Source organism: Rhynchophorus ferrugineus, unplaced genomic scaffold (assembly GCF_030347505.1).
Source record: "Rhynchophorus ferrugineus isolate W39M unplaced genomic scaffold, kcgeb_rfMv2 rfM3, whole genome shotgun sequence".
In the NCBI taxonomy this organism is placed as follows: Eukaryota; Metazoa; Arthropoda; class Insecta; order Coleoptera; family Curculionidae; genus Rhynchophorus; species Rhynchophorus ferrugineus.
Genome location: NW_027472582.1, coordinates 66,717,567 through 66,741,805, shown reverse-complemented (window position 1 = coordinate 66,741,805; position 24,239 = coordinate 66,717,567). Strand labels below are relative to the sequence as shown.

At 30.1% G+C, this 24,239-nt stretch overlaps 1 protein-coding gene across 3 annotated transcripts in view; it reads right to left on the bottom strand.

The window, feature by feature from the left end:
- LOC143193300 (uncharacterized) overlaps positions 1-24,239 on the bottom strand; it is a 172,539-nt gene that overhangs the window by 13,140 nt on the left and 135,160 nt on the right. The window contains exons 1-2 of one of the 3 annotated variants that reach the window (XM_076399435.1): positions 18,940-19,173; positions 4,941-5,088 (exon numbers count right to left, since the gene is read on the bottom strand). The gene's annotated coding sequence lies outside the window, so the exon portion shown is untranslated. Of the gene's footprint in view, positions 1-4,940; positions 5,089-18,939; positions 19,174-24,239 lie in introns of those variants that run through there. The other 2 variants (XM_076399436.1, XM_076399437.1) reach the window with 2 other exon arrangements.

Genomic DNA, 24,239 nt, shown 5'->3' with positions numbered 1-24,239 from the left:
CATGTAATGATGAAATTATTAAAATATCATTGGAAGACATGCCAATGTTAGTGTTCACACAATTCTTTGAAATCTTAAATTTTAGTGAAACCGTTGGTCACACTGCCTAACATTGGTCAGGCTGTTTATTATATCTTAAGTTTCTTTACTACGATTAGTAGGGACACCTCGCAAATGGAACGTACATCATTAACGACTTCTATTGTCCATTGACAGTATATTGTATAATATATAATAGAGAATAGACGTTGATTCAACCAATCTAATTAATTTCCAATAGCGATAATTTGTGCTCTTATTAGCACTTCAGGATGTAATAAATTCATATTTTGCTTTTTTATAAATTTAATTGTTTATAATCTTATACTATACTACTACATCACTACATAGTATAAAACAAAGTCGCCTTTTCTGTCCCTATATCCCTATGTGCGCTTAAATCTTTAAAACTACGCAACGGATTTTGATGCGGTTTTTTTCAATAGATAGAGTGATTCAAGAGGAAGGTTTATATGTATAATACATGCATAATATACTAAGGCAACATTGCTAATTTTAGAGGTTTCTAACGTGATGTCGTAAATTAACCTATTTTTTTAGGCTTATTTAGCAATTAGCAAAAACGCTGCCTAACCCTATGAGTTAGATCAAATTAATGTACTACAGTATTATACACCATAAAAAGTCCGCGATGGTATATGTTTATCTTTTAGGGATAACCCACATTAACCATTTTTATTGTTTACTTTTTACGTGAGAAAATGGCTTATTTACGAAGCTATTTTAAGCAATACGGCATTAATCCTGAACGAATTAAGTACCTTAAATACAGTGTGCAATTAATATAGATCAATATGGTTCCTTACAGCATGTAAATTAAACAAATATTTTCGGAGATATTACAAATTTAAAATTTGCGTTTAAAAATGTGTAATGTAATAAAAATTGTATGAATTTAGGTATTCCAAAGATAGCAGAAAATCTTCATAGTAAGTATAGGGGAAGAGGAATTGTTTTACTCCAAATTTAATGCGTGCAGGTCAAGGGCAGTAATGAATGAACCAAAAATACTGGATCGATTTTAATCATGTTTTCATTGAGTGGCATAGGCATATATATTTTATGCCCGTGCAAAGTCAGAGCGGGCCGCTATGTTTTTATATACAACGTTCATTTTTTTTCTGTAGTGTATTTAATTTAGTATCAGCATTGCACCCGTGCGAAGCCGGGGCGGGTCGCTAGTAAAATATATTATTCATAATATTAAAAGCGTTTTTAGTCACAATAAACCAAAATCAAGTAAATAGAGAGATTCAGAACGATAGGAGTTTATAATTGATAAAGAGCTTCTCAAATAAGTGAAAGATTGATATTTGTCCAATTTAATCAGTATACCCCAATTAAGAGACGTTGAATTATTAAATTGACTTAATTTATAGGAAATAAATAATTGAAGGCTTATTCGATGAATCTATCTGTTTGGAATTTATATTAGTAAATGATATATATTTATTTTTTGTTTTTATGCTTGATGGATAGTCAGTTTGGGTTTGCCGTATGACGACTAACGAGAATTTTATACCGTTACTTTATTTAATAATCGTTAAGATGTATAAGGAAAGTACGACCAAATATGTTTGTAGTATTTCATAGTAACAGTAAAAAATTTGCATAGTTTAATTCAAATTTACATATACAGTTAGTTAAGAACTAATAGTTGTAACAGTGTGTGTCTGAAATTATTTTATAATGAAAATATTTATAAACATTAAGTATTCACGGGTTGTCAATTATTAAAATTGTTATAGCAAATTAATTCATAAAGAATTTTAATGGAGAAAGACATATCTCTTATTACGTTAAAATATGCAGAACAAAAACCATAAGAAAAGCTTTAAGATTGATATATAAAAATAAGTATCATACAATATCATACGCATCTAAAACCTCAGCCATAAGAAAAAGTAGGGTGGGATATTTTAATTCCAAATCACTAGATTCTTACTTATTTGGTACCTAGGTATATCTTGTTTTGGTCACTAACATCTAATTTATCTACGAAATATGTATGTAAATGCGACAGTAAAAAAGTTCTGGTTGATATATTACACCTATTATATCTGAATAAACTTTTAATATTTATGTAATATGAGGAATTTACGTAATTAGAATTGCAACATGAAGTATTAAATTAATATTTGAATACTAAAATTGAAGCCTATTTTTAAATAATTTCTTTCAAATCATTCAAACTCCAATATCTTTCTACAAAAAATGTATAAAAAGTTATAGGAATAATAGACAGAATCTATAACGCTTGAAGAAATGTATCTTGGCCAATAAAGCTGATTTTTGCCTAAAAATTGTTGTCCTTTGTTCTAGGATTTGAGTTTGAATCATTTGTTACATAACAACTTACTGCTATACGAACCAGTACTAAAATATATATCCATCGAATGAATTTTTGAATATGTTCTGCGAAAAGAACCATAAGAAAGAATATAACGGAAAATCCCAGTTTATCGCCACATTATTATGATTTTAAAAGCGCAGCAAAGTGTTAATTAAGGCGTTAACAAAATGTTTCTTCTTTTGATTCTAAAGAACAACAGGATCAAAGTCCTTTTATATGAATACATGGATATAGGTGACTGAAAACAAATTTTGGGTTACTGCAAAACGACTAGTAACAAGATATTTCAAAAGAAAATTTATATTTAATGAATTAATTTAAAAAGACTATAGTCTATACAACAATAAATTAATGTTCACGATTTGTGAGAAATGTTGTCTCAAACGCGCGAATAAAATCGATTTATGAGTGTAAAGAAAAGTCCATAGGTGTTAAATCAGTACCGCGTGGAGACCAATTTATGTTGTCTCTTGTGAAGACTAATTTGATAATCTTATCAATTATTTATCTGATACCTGTTATTATATACGCTTATATTGATATGGGAGCGAATGTAGAGCAAAACAGATAATATACAATTAATGTTATTTGAAAGTTTCCCCACTTATCACCGATATTGTATCTATGTATAACTTGCACCTGTGTGTATTTATAGAAAAATGAAATAAAATCATTGAACAATCTCCAATTAGTCATCAAGCAGAGCATTCCGATCTTTCGATGGTACTGGTTCCGCAAACGGAGGAATGAGAACGTGAACAAGTCGCAGATGATTTGATATTATTGTTCGACATGCAAGAGCTTTTGCTACAGAATGAACCGTACGTTTGATTAAGATAGCTTTCTCCACCATTGGGCTCAATTAGTGAAAGATCATTTATCATTAACCTGTTGAAGTATTTTAACTTGAAGATAATCTGATGAATATTCAAAATATTGTTCAATAAGTTTTCGGAGCATCGTCTGATTTGATGTAAATTTAATGTTCTTTCTTTCCAAAATGTTATAAATATTTTCATTAAATTTTATTTTGTTTACAAATAATTTAAATTTAACAGGTATCAGGGCAAAGGAAAAAATGGAATATCATTCATATATTTGGAAAAAATTGATCAACAAGTCTTGAAGGACGTCCAAAAACTGCACCCACATCAGAGATCGTCAAAATACAAGACATGATTATAAAAGATAGGCAACGATTTGTTGTTATTCTCAAAATATTCTTCAATTAGGGTAATTACTCTTTTGTTCCACTTGAAATGTCTCTCCTTGGAGCAGCCTTTTGAACGACATTCTGTAAACAGTGACCGGGAGCCAGGTCTGGACTATATGATTGGTGTCAAACAATTAAAAGAACATTTCGTTCAATTTTGATTTTGTTTTGAAAATAAGTTTATTTTGTTATATTAAATGTTGGATGGATGTACTTTATGTTTGTTATTGTAATTGAAAACGTCTTTATAGACAACAGTGGAAAATCCGACAAGAAATAACCATCCCAGTCAGGAACCAGGGTGGGTAAGACCGGATGTCTTCTGGGATTACCTCTACGTTGATCACTGGCCAGTCGGTAGGCTTAATGCTGATGACCGTCGTTCGGAGCCCTCGTTAAACTGTAGGTCCAGCCCAGATAAACCCTCGTTGTGAAAAAGGAGACTTTAAAATATTTTAAAAGATATTCCCATGAAATATTGATACATGTCGCTTAGAGTTTGAGATTACTTAGGTTTTAGTAGGTTAGGAACTGGCGTCATCAACACTCTGACTCTATCTCTCTCTCTTTCTGACTGACAGACTTATTGATTGACCTGTTAAAATAGAGTTAAAATAGATACTTGGGTCTGGTATCATGATTTTGAATTAAAATAACAATTTACTTAGTATATAGAATAAAAAAAAGTTAATATACATTTCTTATACTCAAAAGGAATCTTTTGCCTAGAATACCTCTAAATTGGTAAAACAATAACCAATGGTTTTCGGACCAACTAAATATGGGTAAATAAGTACAAAAAATAATGATGAGATAATTGTTCATTGAAATAAGTGTGTTCAAATAGTGGATCATTGTTTTTAAAACTGTAAATATCCGTTCTTTCATTTCCGTTTCCGGAAATTTTCTTGAACACCCTAGTAGATATATTCTAATTATTTCTAACATCACCAGTTCTTTTATATTGCCAAATAAATAAAATCATTAAACAAATAAGACCTCCAAATAAACATAAGTTACTTAAAACTAATTATTTAGTTTATATCATACTGTTATAATAAAAAGAAAATGAGAATTTGATTTGAAACAGTATAATACCACGAGCATAATAACAAAAAGCAACAGTCATAAATCGAAAACATTAAAATCCATTCAAAAAAAACATTAAAATTATTTAATTATTTTCCAAAGTGATCATACAGTTAAATCTAGAATTAATTAAAATACATTTTCGATAAACGAATAGAATTTATTCAATCTGAATAAATGTTTATATTGATTAATCATTTGTTTGCTAACTTTTTTTACACTTACTTTTTATGAAAGCGTCAGCAAATGCTAGGCACAGATCACTAACCGAACACCACACTATTTTCCTTGTCCGAAGAACTACTGATGTATTCGAAAGGCCCCTGCAGGTTGAAGCTCTCGGCGTAGCGGTACCCATATCAGCTGACGACACCTGGAACCCAAAAGGAATACGTTTAACATTCAATGAAATGCAGCATGAGAGAGAGTTGTTTATAAGGGTGCCAATTTGATTCATATTGTCAGTATTTTTACATTTATAGATGTGAATTGTTATTAATTAATTCCGGTTTACAACTATGGTAAATAAATCAATACGTTGTGATACTTATATATGCAAAAATAAAACGAATATATTGTATAAAATATTATTTTGTTGCCCCGAAGATAATAAAAGATATAATTAATTAATTTTATCAGATCTGATTCAATATTACAAGAAGTATATATAAGCATCTCTAAATGTAGGCAGAGGGTTTGAATTAACTAGAAAAAAATTTAATGTTGTTATTGAAACATAATAGGTATATATAGTCCATCCAAAATTATTTTGTACATACGTCATCAAGATGTTTAATGTATTGCCTGTCACTATTTGTAAATTCGTTTTGAGTTAAACTAGTTAAAAAGAGAAAAAAAAATGCTGTCTGGTCAGTACGCATAAAATTACACACGTTATAAATAAAATTACAACAAAGTTCTTCAAAATAATAGTGATAAGAGGTTATAAACCTGCAAACGTTATATTAATGGTGTGCTTGTTTTGGTAAATCTCAAATCGCTGCTTATTATTACTCTGATTAAAAATTCCGAAGCCAGACAGAACAGATTGCGTCTCTAATTAGTTACTTTGGGCAGGAACTAGATAATAGAGGCCCCCGCTTGCCAGAAAAATTTGTTAGAGAGCTAAGTATTTTTGCTATTTAAATATTAATTTGTTTCGATTTTAATTAAAAATATATTTAGCATGTTGCAGCTTAACTGAATATTAATATGGACACGGTCACTGAAATATCTCAAAAAATTAAAAATATAATCCAGATCAGTTTGATGTTAGCTCTATCAAAGATGAAATATATGAAATGTATAAAAAAAGAGAAGTTTTTCAATACAAACATAATTTAATACAATTATTTCAAGGGAAACTGTTCTAAACATAATCGAAGAGGTTTAACGGAACTTCCAGATATTGCTATAAAGATAATACAATTTTTAACAGCATATAATAAAATGAAGGAAGACTTATTACTTCAATTTATGTATTTAGGGAAGACATGGATATTTCAAAATGGGGCCAATATACCCAACGGTCACTCATGATAATAAAAAAAAGTTTTATCAAGAAATATATATACATATATTAATAGAACAAACGAAGGAGAAATACAGTGATATCAAAATGTCTTTACAAGGAAAGACTGCATCGAAGGACACAAGAAGTAAACGTCAAAGGTAAATATGCTCTCTAATGAAAGTAAAATATATTACTTGGATACACAATTCTTACTTACGTGGATTAGGCCTCCAGGGGATACAACTACAAACGCGCCTGGAACTCTAACTCAAGGTGGTATCGAAAAGAGTTCATTGTGAATATAATCAAACACAAACCTAACCTACAAACAATTATAACTGTGTACATAATTGTAGTTTTAAGTCCTTGCATTAGTTATACGATAATGTTAAAATAAATTAATTTATTATATTAGAATTTTGTTGTTTGTCAAAGCTAATCTGAACTAAAACTCAAAATTGATACGGTAACATTGCGACATTTTGACGTCACAAATTTAGATGACGTATGTACATAATAGCTTTGGATAGACTATATATATACGGTACTAGGAAAAACACATCGATTCGACAGTCTTGATCGGTAGCTAGGTACTCTTTTGTTGACTCGACCTTTTTGATATAACAAGTGTGTAAAATTCGGCAAAGAAAATTATCCCAGTCACGCCGTTAACCTGGATGGGTAAGACCGGATGGCTTTTGACATGATCTCTAAATTAGCCATTCGCCAGTCGGTAGACTTAATAGCGAGAACAGTAGTTCGGAGTGCTCGTTCAGCAGAAAGACGACCCAGATAAACACTACTTGGAAAAATGAGACTAGAAGGAAAAAATATAGGAAAAAAATGTCTTCAATTGTCATTTGACCTAAACATGAAAGTTCAGTATACCATCAGCATTACATAATAAAATAATAACTGCCGGGCCAAAATTCTGATCAAACGGAATATTGTGCTATATAATATTGCGTTAGCAAAAAAATTCCCAAAGTTATTATTATTTCTAATTGTAATTGCGATGATTTACGAAAAACCATTTTAGTTTACCATTATCTCAGCACCATTTTGCAGAATTGTATCGAATGTTTATGGCCTTGTTTTACAAAAATACAAATTTTGTTATGTCTAAGCCATAAAAATCACTATTGTTATTTTTATTTTTAAAAATATAATAATACCGTTATAAAACCCTCATCAAAATCATATCCAATAGTTATTTAATGAACAAATTTCGTTCCCTACTATTTTTTGAGGTGTAAAAACTGGCAGAAAGATACAGGGTACACAATCTTACAAATAAACTGAATGTTGAAATAATTCCTAATTGCAAAGAAATGACACTAACATTTTCTGGGTTTATTTGATTTCTGATGAAATTAAAACATATTTAAAGGCCCATTATAATAAATAATGAAGTAGTTCAACTACGCCAGTGTATCAGGGATAAAAGCAGTGAAACAGAAATGTTCGTGCAGATGCAAATACATATTTTAATATATTGACATTATTACTAAGTATTCCACAAAACGGTTTATTATTTAACATTGATTTTCTGCGATTATAACGGTACCCATACTGATCTTGGCATACTGCAAATTGATTGCAACTTTTCTTGTTCTCATTATTTTATATAAAATTATTTTCTTAATTTAATGTACATTAGTACTTTTAAATAATATTATTTAAATAAATAACCAAAATCAATAAAGTTTCGGCCTACAATAATAATCAATAGATTAATCTAGATAACACACAATTTTTGACATTTTAGTTATTATATTATTTGTTTTCATGTCAAAATGGCGAAGGTAGATGTATAATTAAAAATATTCAAAAATGTTGCTAATTTGTTAATTATTTTATGCATTTGTGTAATTTAGATATGTAGTTTTATTAATTTATAAAGCAAAGAGATTTTCTCCTTCTTCGTAAGTCTACTTATTGTAATTTATTAAAAAAGCTAAGTCCTAAATATGTACATAATAATAATTCATGCTTTATATTAATATAATATGGAGAATTCTACTTCATTAATCCAATATTCATTACCGGCGACCTACATAGAGTTCAATCTCGATCTTAAAAATGTAGGTTAAATCATTTTTGCAGAAGCGATCGTTTGTTAAGCTTCTAATTCGGGTTTTACCCTAGCCTAAAGGACTGCAATATTAGGATGACAAAAAATGTTGTTTACACATTCTAACTTGCACCTGAAGTGGGTCGTATAATTGGTAAAACATTATCGTCAATGAAAAATGAGGTAAGTTGGTTATTATACAAGGTCTTAACAAGGATGTTTAAAACAGATATTTTTATATGAATTACTTTAAAATAAATAGATTATTTTAATGTACTATCGAATATTAGGAATGAGTAATATGAGGAGACAGGTTTAAATGTTGAATGAAATATGAATGAAAATCTACGGTCAGCAACAAGAGACAATCTTGTATTAAATATTTATAATATATATTTTTAAATATATAATAAAATGTTTTAGGTGCATATTTCATCATTGCATAGAGAAAAAATTCTAATGATGAAGCGTTAAGAGGAGTATATGAAGATTTGGGGGATGGTTAAATTGACAAGTAAACCTGAAATATCATAATAAACTATCTAATTCACATTATACAACATTTATGGCGTCAGCATATCGCAGAGTTGTCGCAATAACTGAGAATTTAGGTTTACAACGTTTTCGGAGTTGTAACCTATATTACCACTAATGTTTTGAACAATTTTGTAGAAATTTGTCATAAAGACGACCAGTACCAACATAAATCGATTCGACTTATTCGGTTATATTTACTGACGCATCATTCAGGTCTCTTTTTCGCTGGGGTAAAATGGAAAGAAAAGAATCATTCCAAGTTATAAACGAATTTAACACTTTTACAAACTGCCTTTGGCGGTATATTCGACGTCCTCTATGATGTGTATTTGCTCTTTTATTGGAAGGAATATATTATATATTATTATTACTATTACTAGGCTTGTTTATATCTGGTAAAAACTTAATATTTACATTCTTAAGTTTCTGTGTTGTGTGTTATTCTCAGTTTAATGTTATTTTACCTCTAGAGTATTGCCTGAGTTTATTAATTAATTTTACCGCAAAATAAGATTAAGTTAAGGTTAAGAAGCCTACTGATTTGGATATACTGCTTGTATTGTTTTTATTAAATTATTTTACATGTAGGGTATAGTATAGTATTATATTGTCATCTGTTTTTCCATTCAAATTTTAGGTTTATATAAATTCATTTAAAGTGATTTAATTCTATATTACGGTTATTTATGTTGGTAAAAAATGTAGCATTTCTATACTTGCTTGTCATCTATCAGGTATTTGTAATATTATATGAAAGGGTGATTTAAAACTCCTTATTAATATCTCCTATATATGCTGACATGTATATTTATATACAGAGTTCCTCATAAACCATGGGGCATTGAGCAACGCGCAGACTTTTTTGGATTGGTGAACACTTGAAATAGTTGAATAAGTTGTCTCTCAGAGACGTACCTGCATAACACCGGTGCTCCGTAGAGGCAGGACTAGCATCTTCTACAGAGTCGCTTTCAGGGGAAATGGGGTTTAGTTTTCCCGCAGAAGAGAGGGAAGAGTAGATTGTAATGCCATTGCCTTTGCAAATGGCGTGCTGGATTTGTGCTGACCATTGGAACCTACAGTCGAACTGGAGACCGACGTATGATATCTTCTGGAGCCAGGGGATCGGGACTTTATCGATTTGGAGGCCCTAAGCGCGGAACTCCTTCTTGCAGTGGAATAGAATAGCCTGAGTTTTGTTCCAGTTTATCTGCAGCCACCAGAATTTATACCACGCAATCGCCTGGTTCAGTTGGACTTGAAGTTTGTCGCGGATAGCGTCGGGACTGCAACCGCTGATAAGGAAAGCTGTATCATATGTTTCGAGAGGGAAAAGGAAATCGATCGATTGAAAGGATCTACCGTCCAAGTATGAACGAATTAGGGTCATAGGTCATTCGGTAGACCAAGCTGGTTCGCTTTTAAGATTAGACCGTTTTGCCATACTTGATCGAAAGCTTTGGAAACATCTAAAAAGGTGGCTCCAGCTTTGCGACCTTTTCTTACTGTCTTTATATATTGATAAATAAATTATTTTTGTTAACATATATATTGTTTTGTTTTTCTTTAAAGTTAAATATTTTGATAAAAAGTTGTCGATTAAATGTTGTTGTGTGATTATTCGAGATGACATTTCAATATATACCGATAAAGTTAAGAAAATTTAAAGTTTACATCCCTATGAGTATGCACTTTCGTAAGATATCTAGTAGTAGACAAACCAACAATTTGGAAAGGTTTAAAAGGTATTATTTAAAATAAGAAATGCCATGGGAGTATGATATTAAATTGAGATACTTTCAACATATTGCGCGTTTTTGCATTGTCTGGTAATTGGTAAAGAAAAACAATATTTTTCTTGTGTTTGGTTGTGTTTCTTGTTTCTTGTTATCTGCGGTAGAGTAAATTGAGGAGGGTATTATATAATTCGAACAAGCCACAAATATTTTGAAAGTAATTAAATAGAAAAATATACCCAATGTTTAATACTACTAATATATATCCCCTAATGTTGTAGGATGCCAATTTTAAGTTTGTATTTTAAGTTATTTAAAGTTTGTAGTTTACATTTTTTATAATCATATCTAAAACCTAATGCTTTTATAATAAACATATCTAGTTAACAAAACATCAACTTTTAGCAGTGGTCCAGCGCTCATTTAATTTTATGACTTTTCGTGGAGAGATTTGTCTTAATGATTCATATGAGCCCAGCCTCTTTCCCTGTTGCATTCTGTTGAGAGCTCCAAACTGCCACTAGTCAAACAATATTGTTTGTTCAATTTGTCTATTGTTTTCATCGAAAGGTAACATGGCGTTTTGTTTTCAAAATAGGAAAACTGTCTAACTACAACAGCTTTGTGTTTTTAACTACTCCACAGGTGAAGAGTTGTTTGAAGATTGGTACTGCTCTGGATTATGAAAGTTAGGACGATTCTTTCTACTTGGGATTGTTATAGTGAATGCGCTTTTTGTCTCCAGTAACTATGCGATGCAAAAGCCGTTTTTCTGATTGATATTTTGGATAAACCATTTCCAAGACTTTTAATTAATGAGAATTGGCTTTTTAAGTACTTCTAATGAATGTTCTTCTAATGAAGCAAATATTAACACTTTTCAATGACCATTTATCATTTCATGATAAATGAACTTAAAACTAGCTACAATGACTATTTCTGTCGGTATTTTGCTTCTTACTTATTGTAGAACCGAACTTATGTTCTAAGGAAACCTTAAGAGATACTATTTTAATTATTCCAAAAGTAAAATTTGCATTATAAAACACTAATTTCTCGAAGAAGGATTAAAAGCCATTTTGAGAAAAGAAATGAAAATATTCCAAAAGTAATGCGCACATCCTTTGAATTAGGGCTGTTGGTCACCGAAAAAATTTCGATAATTCAATACATCGATATTTTATCAAATATATCGATATATCAACATATCGGAAAAAAAATATCGATATTTTTAGGAAAAAACAAAAATTGTGAAATATTGGCCTAAAAATTGGAAGTTATATTTAATTTATTTGGAAAAGATATCGTCCAAAAAATATCCATAAAAAATATCGATATTTTTTCAGAAAATATCGATAAAAAGAAAAGATATATCGATATTTTTTCTGCATCCCTACTTTGAATTCAACACTGCCGATCGAGTATAAAAATGTGGAACAATAAATGAATATTTATTCGAGATTTCTGTTTGGGAATTTGTGTTTATGTGTTAAGTATAAACGGGCAATATTCGACATTATCAGGTGTTTATAAAATTATATAAATAAATATAAATTACTTGATAAGTTTGCATAGCATACGTGTTTATAATCGAATAAATTGTGACTGGTTGCACAAGTTTCCGAATAACAGTTTTTTTAATAACAATTAAAATATTAATTCAGAATATAAAAGTGACTAGATTTTTTATATGTACCACTTTTCGGAAACTGGGACGTAAGAAATTTAAAAAATTAAATATCTAATGTTAGAAAGTTTTATAGAACTTATCTATATCAAAATATGATATTTAAAAGCCATTGGTGGTACGATATTAGCTTTTTTTCTACGCTTTCTGATTAATTATTTGCTAATTAAAGACAAGAATAATAATTAAACTCTTAGTAATTATGGGAACTATAAGAAATAATAAAGTTTGGTTTTGCTTATTGCTAAAAAAATCAATGAAACCCATGCACGAATATTGTAAGATATGGGAACAACCAGAAATCAGAATCTACCTCTTACATATAGAATGGATGTTGCAACGTATCCTACTATACTTGATTTTTCATTAATTGAAAATTTATATATATATCTTCTCCTATTTCTCATATTTTCTCCGGAATTTCAACATTCGATTAGATCATAAGGTTATAATAAAAACCTTAGCTTTATTTTCCTTTTATTAATTTAAAGTTTCCTATAATATATATATTCTATTGGTAGATTTGAAATACAAAATGTCAACCATAAAATTGTTTATTCTACTGACTCTACTGACTGAATCTAATAGCAGCATCTTTTATGGAGCATAAAACTTGTTAAACGAACTAATGTTATATTATAAACTTCATAAATTGTTTATTTTGTAAAAAATACTGTCATAAACCAGTCTTTATTATATGTAGGTCATATATTTTTACTGCCAGCTGTAGAAAAAGGTTAGTATGTCTAGTTAAATAACAATATTTACTATATTTTGTATTGTTATGAAGTAAAATAAAATATTAGATTTCTTTAACCTGAATTGTTAAATCTTGATTTACTTTTTGCATGTTACTTTTAGATAAACATTACGCAAACGTAATTTTACTCAATTTCAGAAAGTATAAGTGTAATAAGATCTGTATTAAATAATAAGATATAATGTTACTGTTATTATATAGATATTATGTACCAATAGGCCACCATTTAGGTAATGAAAAATCCCATGACTTCAAACATAAAATTGGACACCTGTCAACGGTACATCCTTCACTAACGTGAGTATCAAAAAATGACTACTCCTCTATTTTTTAGCTGAGTAAGCGTTAAGTAAGTAATTTTCAAGGTCCTTTTATGGTGGATAGTATGCCAGATAGCCTTGGTCTCATATACTATGATTCAAGAGACTATTTTGGTGTTGATACTAGGTGTATTGGTAATTAATTTTCGTTTTTTTTTCTATGGAAAACAAATGATAATTAAAATGTATTTATTCTGCAAGTATTGGCCATTTGATTCTATACATTTTGTTCATCTCTCAAACAATTTATTGATGCCATTCCGAAAGAACAGTAACTTCTTTGAGTTAAACTATTCATTGACGCATTTTTTAAGAGAAGAAATCCAATTTTAAAAGAGCAAGGTATGGAGAGTAGAGCGGGTGCCATAAAACTTCTTAAGATTTCAACACTTTGACTGTACGGATGGTCATGCTGAAAATTGACTTTGTTGTATCTTTGATTTGCCTCGCTTGAGATTCATTTTTCATGAACCGTTTACTTTTCTTAGCACAAATACGATTCAGAACACATTCAACTTCCTTGCCAGTTGTTTTTAGATTTGTGTTGCGTTTTGATCCAATTAGTCTTCCAACTTTTTATCGTTAAAATGACTACAATGCCTTGTTTCACATGTTCTTATGGTTGTAGCATGCTCAGGCGCATGCTGTAGGTCTTTACCAGCAAGTGATTCAGGAAGTTTTTTCTTTTGATGAAATTAAAAGATGTTTTCAGACACAAAACTTATTATTATTAAGCTATTATTTTGACAGAACCTAATTTGTGTAGTTTTGTAACTGATGTTAGTAGAATATAATGACATTTATACGAAATTATAATATTTTATGCTTATGACTAGTGAACAATTACTGACACACTTGGTAAATCTCAAAATCTTCTCGATGTTTTCTCTGAAAATAGTATTGAATAACAGCTAAAACCAGACCAAACTATACTTTATTATGTTATCGTAAATAAATAAATAAATAAAATAATAAATGTTATCGTATCAGAATGTTATCGTAAATATCCATTCAGTGTTCGGTTAAAGCTGACTGGATCTAGTGTCCATATATATCACATATATTTGATGTTCTTTTATATATATACTTATCGCTCTTCTAGTTTGTCTTATCTAAATTTTTGAATTTACATGGGAACTTTGCAAACACGTGTAACAGCAAAATGATTTTAGCTTTTGGATTAGGGAATGCTTTAGACATCTTTCAGTGTGGCTTATACTTGTTGGCGGCATATTGCAATACAGTTCTAAATGAAACAAGTTGTTTAAAGTTGTTTCAAAGTTATGTAGATGCCTGTATGTTAACTTTAGTTTCAGCCATATCAACATGGGCTCCAAGCAGTCAACGATTGACATCTTATGTGGTATTTTTCTTTTGCAAATAGTAAAGCCTCTTGATTAGCAAGTTATCAACATAGATATCTCTTCAAAAAATATGCGGCTTGCTAACTGGCATACTTTATATTATTATTTTTCACAGATTATGCACATTGGTTTCAAATATTTAGTAGCCAATATTTTTAGTAGCCAGGTAAGTTTAAACATTATCAATTTTTACATTATCATTATTATTACTCATACGTATGTTATTTTGTTACTATGTAAAACAAATTTTAATAACAATAAGATTTTTATACGGTAGCACTTTCCTCTGTTCTTTTTTTTCAATTTAATTAAAATACAATTGACCACTTTCTGCTTTTTAATATACATCTATTTATTTTTTATTTAAAAGATGATTCGAAAGTGGAGCATACACAATGAAGCGAAAAAAATGATCTGCAAACTATCTATAAAAGATTATAGATATACTTTTACGTCTTGGTTTTTTTATGTTCAAATTATATCTCCAACATGAATCGATTTAATGTTTGTGTCGTATCAAATTTGCTAACTACATACTATTGCAATGAAAAAAATTATATAACTTAAAATAAGACTTAAATGGGCAATTTTTACAAATAAGTTTCGTTACTTCCAGAGTAATACCATTGAAAACTATCCATTTATATAAATGTTTGTTTCACTCTTGAAAACATATGTTGAATTTTCTGAAAACAATCTGATTCCTAAAAGATCAAGCTTTCCTTAGTTTAGTTTTAAACTTGGCTTTTATATATAGGAAGTTATTAAAAATCTGATATAGATAAATCAGGCATATACTGCTTGTGACTGTTAATAGTGGAAAAAAGTTTTATAAGTTTATAATTATGGCTTTTTGTCATAATTAGCTGCATAAATATAATGAAGACATGGACAATACCATAACAGTATTTATGGCTAAGCAAAAACATATAATAAATGTGTATGTTTGTATATTAATGTGTTCTATCATATCAACAAAAAATTACTGCGAAGATTTCATTACAATGAAAAATAATAAAGGAATTTTTACAGAATGTCTTAAATTTAGTAAAAACGCACAATTTTTCTGTTCAGTGTGATGAATATAAACATTAGATTTAACCTCATTTCGTGAGATACCCGACATCGGAGCTTTCTTCTTGTTAATTATATCTAATACAAAAAAATATGTGTTAGGTACTCCCCCATCAATAGACAGGTTCATAAAGATAAAGTTTAAGGGATTGTTGAATTAGGTTTTGATAAATATGTTTGAAATAATAATATCGAAATAACCGATTATCTTGCATCGTGGAACCAAGTTCTTTGGATTATTTCCTGATTTTGTCAATACTGTATATATAGTCTTGCGATAAAATTGTAAAATGAATCGAATATTTGATTGTTTCAAAAAATATATTAATTTATTTCATGAATTTATTTTCATAGAATTTTGCCAGCATAATATGAACAAGTTTCAGAAGTCAACAAATAATAAATCCCATAAAAAAAACGATATCGGGTTATGAGTATTAATTATTTTGAGAAAAAGAACAAAAATATACCTTGAAATTGCTTTAATGGAGGATATGGAATTGGAAGTATGAAGAAATGCCATTTTTAGCTGGTGATACTGCATATAATTTTTCGAAACCTGAGAATAAATCGAAATTGTTTGTTTCGTATTATTCTCTATAGTAATTTTAAATATTTTGAGCAGGATTTCTCAAAAACCAATTCACAAGTAATTAAATAAAGGACTTTTTTATCTAATTATAACTCATTATGTAAGACAATACATGAAGTAAAATTTACTTAGATCATTGATTTTTCTACATATTTATTATACCAATTATCAAAATCGACGCCTATCTTTGGAAGAAAAACATAAGTACAAAACAAAAACAATTTGGGTACTGAAGTTATTACTAGATACATTGCTAGATTACAAGATATTCAAATATTTTCAAACAAATGATGAATGCCATTGCTTATGCTTCTGAAGTAGAGATATGAAGCACCACTCTACTAGGACCTTTAAACATATAAACCAACGCAGATGGGATCTAACAGAAAACAACAAGCTTAGGAAGGTGAAAAAAGTATTATTAGGGCCTTAGCACCACTAAAATCAGCAGACGTAATTTAAACTTTATCGCGTCTCAGAATTGGTCACTGCAAACTGATCCATAAGTTTCTCATTAAGGGAAGGAGTCCACCACTGTGCGTCGAATATGATTCCTGTGTGAGTGTTCCATTATCTATCAAACACATACTAACCGAATGCTGAAGATACAACTCCCAAAGACGGTTGGTCAACCTGGGAGAGACGATGGACCAGTCCCTTAGGCTGGAGAACCTGGACAAGCTGAATAACTTTCTAACCGTAACAGGATTACTGTTCGGTTACATTTTTTGTATCTTGTATCCTTATCACTGTCATGGGTTGTGCGACCATTGTACTGTAGCATTCATTCATCATTATTCATGCATCTGTATGCTTTTACATAATTTACTTGTCATCTTGCAATATATACTTTTTATCCTACATGTTTAACTCTAGACGTTATTTATTATGTTATTTTCTTTACATTCTATACTTGTAATAACATTGAATAATTTAACTGATATAAACGTGCTGCATATTGTATATCTGTAAACAGATCCCAAATAGTTCAGGAGGCTGATGGGTCTATAATATATAAATAAATAAAAATAATTTTTCCATAGTGACTAGCTAGAACCAAATGGTTTTTTGCTGATATCCCTTCGGGTTCAGGATAGAGAGGTTTTGTGGGCGACAGAGACCCTGGGATATGACTGGCCCTTATTTGGTTTAACTACCGAGATCTATGGATGGGTAGGGATTCAATCACACTGAGCATATTCGTAAAGCTTTTCATGCCTGATTCTAGATGGGTATTTGCGTTCCTCATAAACGCATTGAGTAAACGAAAAAAGTAATGCGCGAACTTTGTTGGATTGGAACACTTGGAGTAGTTCAAGTCGTCTCTCAGAGACGTACCTATACCACACCTGTGCTTCGAAGGGGTAGGTTGGACGAATCAGCATTTTATACAGAGTAGCTTTCTGAGAGATGAATTAAAATTTATACTACGATGGTTGCTATTTATTTGTTCATGTTCAACACCAAGTCTTGGCAACACTAAATGTTGTTAGGCTCCGTCTGACGTTTCCAATTGGAAGTTTGACCCTTACAACCATAATGGAAAACTTAGTATATTGAATTCAATGTTGCAAGTCGAGTAAAAGTAAGTACATTCTTCGTCCAAATTTAATTTTTATTAAAATTTTTATTAACATTAATCATTATGGAGAATGCTTAGAAAAACAATAAAGCCAATTTCGTTAATAAATTACTGTCTTTTCATTATTGGGCTCTAAATATAAATTTAAATCCCCTTTTTTGAATTTAATATGATTAAATGAATAGATTATTTATTGAAGTTATTTTAAAACTTATCATATTCTTTAAGGTTTATAAATATATAAAAACAATTATGTTAATGAAATTTTAATTTGATTTCTTAGTTCTTCATTCAGTTCAAAGCTATAATCTGTTAACAGACAATACATAGTGGTATGATTTGAGTTCATAATGAGTTACTCTGACGAATGCCAAAATATTTCGTTCCCAAAGGTTTTCCAAAATAAGAATGTATCAGAATTCGTATTAGGTTAGTTTGATTTAGATAATTCTTTTATCGTATTAAAAAAGATTACCCCAAAAAAAAAGAAGAAGAAACACCCGTTAAAAGTAAATACCATACATAATGAGTAGTACACTTTCTAAAATTTTATTATCTAAGACATAAATGTAGTAATGTGAACGTTTAAATTGGTAATAAAAAGTAAACAATAAACATACACACCTACTAACACCAAAGAGCCTTAAATATATATATATATATATATATATATATATATATATATATATATATATATATATTCTCCTTTAATCAGATTCGCTGTTCTTAACCAATCTGTTCTAATTTAAGAAACCTTTCACTGATAAATCTAAAATGAGAAAGTAACGTGACAAAAACTGGATACCAGGGTGTAGAACAGAATCAATAATTAGTGAGTTGTTTATCTTATTAACGTGGATTTGTGAAATCAATCTAATCTATGATAAACATATGAATGCATTTTTAAATGTACTAATATAATTAGGAAATAATGTGTTTTAATGAACTTTCAGTTAGTTATCACAATGTTAATCTATATATTTACCTCATTACAGCAATGGAAAGAACATTGGACTGCTTCTTTCGATGTTGCCGTTGCTTGATTCTTATATAAGTGAAGTGGTATTTCCAGGTAAATTTTCTTCTAGACGGGTGCTTCAAGTCACTATGATTTTATCCAAATTTATCGTGCGAATCACCAAGAATCTATCACTGAAAATCCAGTGTTTTCATTCGAAAACAAACGGGTTGAAAACATTTTAAACTTCGCCAATGTTCCGCTATCGTCTCGGCGCTGCCTCTTTCACTGGCGACACTCACTGTTCAGAATGGTGAAGGAAAACTTCATTAGGAAAAAACAACAGAACAATCACGGTCACGGCCAGACTGTCGGCCACCGGTTTACCAAAAAACCGAGACGCGAAGCTGAGAAAGTCGCGTGTGTAGTGTCAAAAGCTTGTAGTATGATTAAGACCATGAATAAAATACGAAAAGAGATCGAGATTTTTCAGTCGGCGTGCCCATTCCTCGCCGCCAGACGTGCGGACTCTTCGACGTTTATAATGTGATTTGAATCTACCGAGCGGGGCGATACACGGTCACAGTCACAGCAGGCTCGTGCTACGTCGGTTCCGTGAATAGCTATTCTAGATTTCGATTGACGGAGAGAATGTGCCGCTTTCCGTGGAGGATGGCCGAGTTTGAGACCAGTGAAAACAACAGTCCGCCGATAATTACACTAGCGATGAAGAAAAATCTTCCATTTATACTTGTAATAGTGGACGATGCGATTTTTTTCTTACCGGTCCGTATTTCGCTATCTTCAAGATACCCGAGGATGACTGGTCGGCGACTAAAAGGTCTGGTCGGAACTGCGTTCTGATTTCGGGAGAAAATGAAAGTTTTTGGACGTGCTTTCGATAAACATCCTGTTTTAGATACCGTAATTTGTCAGGTCTTTTAGTAGCTGAAAATTAATCCAAAAAAATTATAATTGTAGGATGTTTCAAGATGTCTAAAGCCGTTTTTAAAATATTTAGTGCGGCTGTTACTGCTGGGCATTAGAAATGACCACCCAAGTTTTTAGCTGTATTCTAAAATATACAAATATAGAAATTTTAGTCACACTAAAAAAACTCCTTATTATTTAATAGGAAATCAAAACTATATAGAAAATTTAACACCAACTGATGCAACGGAATATTCTCTCTGGAAAGTAACAAAAACATAATCCACCCATTAAAATTGACAACAATACCTGGACTATGAATGATAAAGTTAAAGCTGAATTTTTCTCTAAACCCTTAAAAACAGTACTTAATCCGTACCCGTCTGAAATATCCGCAACAGAAGAAAATAACATAATTGACTTTCTTAACACTCCGTTTTATATCGTTTTTTACCTGCCACATGAGAAATTTACTCTTAAGGAAGCAAAACAAACAATTGTTAAAGAAATCAATGCTAAAAATCTCCTGCTTTTGACCTAATTACTGGAAAAATCATTAAAGAGCTCTCAGAAAAGTGCATCAAATTAATAAGATTCATATTTGATGCAATGCTGAGACTTAATTACATTCATAACACTTATAAAGCGGATCAAGTCATTATGATTCTTAAACCTGGGAACAATCTGAAGACGTCTCCTCTTATCTTCCTATAAACTTGTTACCTGTGATCTTTAAACTTTTTGGAAAACCATTCCAGACCATCAATTTGTCTTCCGTAATAAACACGGAGCAATAGAACAAATACATAGGACCAAATGTATGGGCATAAATATAAACTATCATTAGATAACAAGGTTTTGCTGTATAAGTCAATATTTAGACCTATGGTATTGAACTGTGGATTACAACTAGCAAATATAACATAACTATCCCCCAGAGGTTCCAGAATTGTTGCGAGTCATCATCGATGCCCCATATTACGTTTCTAACAAACTGATTCAGCGCGATATCTCCTTAGAACCCAAATGAATGTAATTCGAAGTGTTAGTGCGAAGTACTCTGAAAAACTATTAGTGCATCCCAATGAACTCGCTAAACAGTTAAATGTGCGCGATGACAGTGTAGTGCATAGGCTCAAATGCAAACTACCATACGAACTGATTAATAGACACATAGAGTGGCATTTAATAATCTCTGGAATTAGTTAGAATAGTATTTAGAATAAGTTAAGATAGACTTTAAAATAAATTAGAATAGTATCTGGTATAATATTTAGATTATAAGTTGTACAGCAGATCACTTACTGAAGCGATCTTCTATATGTCAGGATAGTTATATAATATAACGGAAATCATATAATAATACATACCCATTTAATATAATTTGTTTGAATCTTATATTTGATCTACTGATTCACTGGTTTTAATTAGTTAAGTTATTTATATAACTATTGTTTTATATTTAGTTATTTATTATTATTTTATAAATTTATTAGTTAAATCTCATGGGTATTACTATACGGTAATAAAGCTTTTATGTCCATCAATCCAAGACTTAATGAAATAACATTTTCAGGATGTTTCGAATACTTTAATATTAAAATTATGGTTTTGATATCAAAACAAATACTTATATGCATAATTTTTACTTGAAAAATAATTTTATTTAAGATAAGAATAGATGACTTGTCAAATAGGAGTACAAAACACAGACGTTTTAAATGTATTCGCACATTCACCAAACTGCCAACGTCTGGACATCTCACTACCATCCAGTCACACAAGCACTCGCTTCGTCCTCGAATAATCGTAATCAGGCTCATTAACAGTCACATATTGTAACACCCTCCTAAAGAAACGACCACATTGATGGACGTGGTTGTAGCCCCGCTAGTTTGCATTTGAAGATCTTCGAAATTATACTGATACTACCCAAATATCCACGGTATCCGTCTATGGAATTGTTTTCCAAGCCTTGGTGATTCTAGATTCAAGCAGGCTATGTTATGATAGTTTACTTTCTTTTTAATTGGAACAGTTTATGCCTTGAGGTCTCTGAGTACTTTCAATCGACCTTTGTGACCTTACAGTTCCAGCTGCAATACTTTTGCCCGAATTCGACTTAATATTACAACAAGGAATGCTTCGAGTAACTGTGCAGCAATTGCCAATCCAAAACCAACCTGTCTTCTGTTTTTGATAACTAATTTGGATCTGGTTAATTGAATGAATTCAAAAGTCTTATTAGTACAACTTATGAAATGATTTCAAAGACAGGAAAACTATAAAATCACCTTAAAAACTATTTATATTTAACAGAAAGAAGAAGTGAATGTTTCAACAGCGATACATTGTATATATGTACAATGTATATTACACGGGAAAATTAAAAACATAGAATTATATTTAAAAAATATATTTAAATTATTATGTATTTATATATAATAATAGTAATATATTATTTAAGAATATTATTTAACCAACAGTTAACATTTATACTTACATTTTCAAAATATATCAATCATCAGCAGAATTGGGAAATATCCATATTATATGTAGCTATGCAAAATATTCCATTTTGCCCTTAGCGATCCTATTTAGTTTTTTATCCACCAGAAAAAGCCACAACTAGCTATTATTTTACATTGCCTTTGCTCAGGATGTTGGCAAAATCCGAATGATTAATCTGCTCAAAAGAATACTCGCTGAGGTTTATTTGGAAGCAAAGGACAAATCGTACTACAAAAATGGTATCGAAAAGTTGGAGGGTCGCTATAATCAGTGTATCACCCTTGAAGTTTTTTTACTCAAAATTGACTATCTTAACTAAATTACTGGAATTTGAACATACACTTCTTCTTCTCTAATGAATATTTATTCATTAGATATGAAGATAACGAATAATGAATAAAATATTTTTTTAAAACATTATAGGATCATTATTCGATATAACTGATATTTTATTCAGCTTAAGTACAGTAACTATTTAAGCACTTGTATTTGATTGATTAGTAGTTTTAAAATAAAGCAACAATCATTGAAAAATATCTACAGATCTATTATCCATAATATTGTTCAAAATTAATGACCATTTGCAATATTATAATTGCATATTAACTGGTCAAAGAGTACAATAATTTTATCTTTTTTGCGTTTAATGGCGCAAAATGTATTCATATTTAGTCTTCTAAAAATCTATATTAACAGCTGAATAACGGATCAGCATTATATTGTAAACACGTCACTGAAATAATCCAACCTGTTAAAAAAATAACAGTTAACTTCAATTCAGTTCGAGTTTTCCAATGTGACCTCAAATATGCTGTCTTCATATGTAAATTTTTTTGTCATATACATAGTATATTAAATACAATACATTTTAAATTACTTTTCTCCGATCACTAACCAACGAATAGTTGTTTGAGTTGTTAAAAGCACAGCTTTCTTCTACTAATAAATATTAAATCTGTATATGTACAATAAATTAACTAACTTTATTAATATTAATTTCAAGAAAGCAATTGCGCTTTTCAGTCTTCAGTTAATTAAGTATTGTCGAGGAGATGTTGTTAATTGTACATACTCATGAGTTTCGCCAATTTCCTTAATGCATTTTAACATAATTGTCATTTAGATTAGATTCAAGCAGAAAATATAATCATTAAATGGTCTCAGTTAACACAAATAATGGCCGTTTTCCTGATGTAGACTCAGCAAAATACCTTGGTATCATTAAAAGTGAGACTTTTACGGAAGTTAACTGTTGAAAGAAGGAATATATAAAAAAAAGGCACATTAACTATACATATATTAATAGATTGGTAAAGATAATCACATTTTCTTTAGATGTTTTTCGAACCAAATTAGTTCTTATAAATTTCAAATACTAAACAATATACACGTCATCACAACATGCGTCATCTAAATTTGTGACGTCATAACGTCGAAATGTTGCCGTATCAACTCAGAGATTTAGTTCAATTTGGTTTTAACATACAACAAAATTCTAATCCAAATAAAATATTTAAACATAAATAGTATTATCAAATAAAACTTATTTTAACATTATAGTAGGTCTAATGTATATATTACCGAAGGACTTAAAACTACTACTTACTAGTACTAGTACTTGATTTTGATTATATTTACATTAAACCCTTTTCAATATCACTTACGAGTTAGTAATATATTTTGATTTCATTACAGAGCATATTTATGTCACATTAGGCAAAAGAAGGCATTTTTATATCACTGCATCTTTCCTTAGTTGGTGCCTTTGATACATATTTCTTGATCAAAGAAGATTTTATCACTGCATTCTCCTTAAAGCATTTGTCATATCTGCAAAACAGCTACTATTCTCTTCTGATACATTTAAATCAAGTGCTCATGTATAT